The following is a 445-nucleotide window of genomic DNA, read 5'->3' on the forward strand; positions in this document are numbered from 1 at the left end:
TTGTTTGAGTAAGCTCTCTTTTTCCTTGATAATGTTCTGAATCTGGGTTTTACCAACTTTTAGCTCCGTAGCGACAGCCCGGCACGACCTCCCTCCTTCAACTCGGCGAAGAACATCTAATCTTTCTTTAAGGGTGAGAACCCTACGTTGTTTATCCTTAGGCATCGAGGCGTGGGCTTTGGCAGCTGCAAACGACAATCGCGTGCAAGAGGCTAACGCACGTTACTTAAGGTCGCAAAATACCCCGGTCGCTGGTCGCACTACCGAGGTGGTCGCTCACAAGAGGTAAATCTGTGCTACAGTGGGTCCGTGCTCCAAAATTTGGTCGCTCAAGAGAGGTGGTCGCTTGCGAGAGGGGTCGATCAAGCGAGGGACTACTGTATAGCAATTAACATACATCAACATTATCTAACCTCTATGACTACTTGATACATGCGTAACATGC

The 445-nt window shown here is 48.5% G+C and overlaps 1 protein-coding gene across 1 annotated transcript in view; it reads right to left on the bottom strand.

The window, feature by feature from the left end:
- Positions 1–400: 400 nt before the first annotated feature.
- The window catches only part of LOC134190306 (uncharacterized), a 4,732-nt gene continuing 4,687 nt past the window's right edge, over positions 401–445 (bottom strand). Inside the window, exon 11 of the mRNA XM_062658759.1 lies at positions 401–445. This exon is cut by the window's right edge and continues 118 nt beyond it. The gene's annotated coding sequence lies outside the window, so the exon portion shown is untranslated.

The sequence above is a fragment of the Corticium candelabrum genome, chromosome 14 (assembly GCF_963422355.1).
Source record: "Corticium candelabrum chromosome 14, ooCorCand1.1, whole genome shotgun sequence".
In the NCBI taxonomy this organism is placed as follows: Eukaryota; Metazoa; Porifera; class Homoscleromorpha; order Homosclerophorida; family Plakinidae; genus Corticium; species Corticium candelabrum.